The following is a 1,751-nucleotide window of genomic DNA, read 5'->3' as shown; positions in this document are numbered from 1 at the left end:
CAGTGTTGTCGCCGACGGTGCCCGGCCGCCCCCCCCGCCAGTCTCCAGTCATAGCTCATCAGGCATCGTGTATGAGGTACGACGCGAAGCGGAGAAACCCCAGATATAAGCCGGGATCGGGATCTGTCAGGGCACGTTCCCCATTAAACCAACACCACAGAAAATTAGGAATCAATTGGATAATGTTTTCCCTTTTTGTTTGCTTTGCTGCAGTAAGTGGTGATTTTCTCTGTGGGGGCTACACCTCCTATAAAGTGACTTATTTAGAACATGCTCGTTCTGCTGGGCTTTCTTTTTCATTGAAAGGAGAGTTCCACTCCTCCTGGAACCGACGGCTGCCGCACACACGTACCAGAGGCCCATCCACACGCCACGTTTAAGCAGCTTAGCCCGTCTTCCCTTACCGTGTTTTATTGCTGCTGCAGAAAGAAATGACTATTAGAGCCAATCTAGACTGGATTTCCAAATCACCCGACAGCAGCTCAGGGATCTGTGTATGTGCCTTGACAAAAGACAATAAACCACGCGTGCAAACCCCAACCAAACTCCCCCGTCACTTAAAGCCTGAACAGACACAATATCCATTAGTCACCACTTCGCATGGAGCCGTTTTGCCCCCCAAGATAAGACTCCAGACAGCGAAGGGCCCCACTCACCGGCCCTGGGCAGGGGAGCCACCGCAGCAGCTCCGTGTCTGACCTGGGGGGAGGCAGCGGAGCCCTAACTGCCAGCCTCAGCCCCTGCTGCCCGCGTTCTGCTCATGATATTCCACAGCTCTGAAGAGCAGCTTCCAACCTCCACACAGTTTTTGCGTAATTGTCCTTATGTCACATGAAAAATGAACCATCACAACACGCTCTCGTCAGGGAACGGGGCTTTTACAGGCTTTTACTTTTAAAGCAGAAACATCACAAACTGTTTTCTAGAGAGTGCGGTGGAATCTCCCCCGACACTTCCCCTCAGAAAAATCAATCTGTCTGTAGGTGTAAATACACCAACGGTTTAGGAGCTTTTCAGACCAAACCAGCCTCACTAGAACACCATGGATTTAAAGGAGAAGAGCTCTAAACTCGTCCCTTCCAGGGTATATAGGTGAGTGGGTCAGAGATAATCAATGCTAATAAAACCATGCCCTCAATTTACCACCCAAAACACATCCAAGAAGCGGGACAATGTTTAAAGGCACTTCTTAGAGGCCACAGTAAAGCCCTTCTAGAACACACTGGCTCCTCCTGTATAGAGTAAAAAAAAAATTCATTTAGACCTCAAATACTCTTTGAGCATTTTGCTTATTTTCCACTTGTCCATTTTTTTGCTACAGGAGGGAAATCACACACAATTCCAGCAAAAAAACCCCACCCAAAGCAGAGCTCTTCCCCACAGCGAGCTGGGTTCATCTGCTCTGGCGCAACCCCGAGGAACATCTCTCCCAGCGCCCTCCGGTATCTCAAGCCAAAGGCAAAGCAAGGAAGAAAAAGAGGTTGCCCTATGAGAAGACGTTTCCCCACAGCAGGTTGGTACTGGCGTGGTTCTCCCCCATGCGCTGCTCAGTGACCAGCTGCTCCGCAGTAATTAAAATAAAACGCTCTGTGCAGCCAAGACCAGACTCGAACGGTAAAAACAATAACCCCAATCAAACACGTTCCGCACGCAGCTTCTCTGCCCGCGTTCCCAGGTTTAGTTGGGTGGTTTTGTCGTTTGGATGCTACAGAAACGCGACTGTTATGACACTGTTTAACCCCAAACCACTC

This window comes from Buceros rhinoceros, unplaced genomic scaffold (assembly GCF_000710305.1).
Source record: "Buceros rhinoceros silvestris isolate BGI_N320 unplaced genomic scaffold, ASM71030v1 scaffold26382, whole genome shotgun sequence".
In the NCBI taxonomy this organism is placed as follows: domain Eukaryota; kingdom Metazoa; phylum Chordata; class Aves; order Bucerotiformes; family Bucerotidae; genus Buceros; species Buceros rhinoceros.
The sequence above is the reverse complement of the archived record's forward strand: the minus strand, read 5'-3'. Positions refer to the sequence as shown.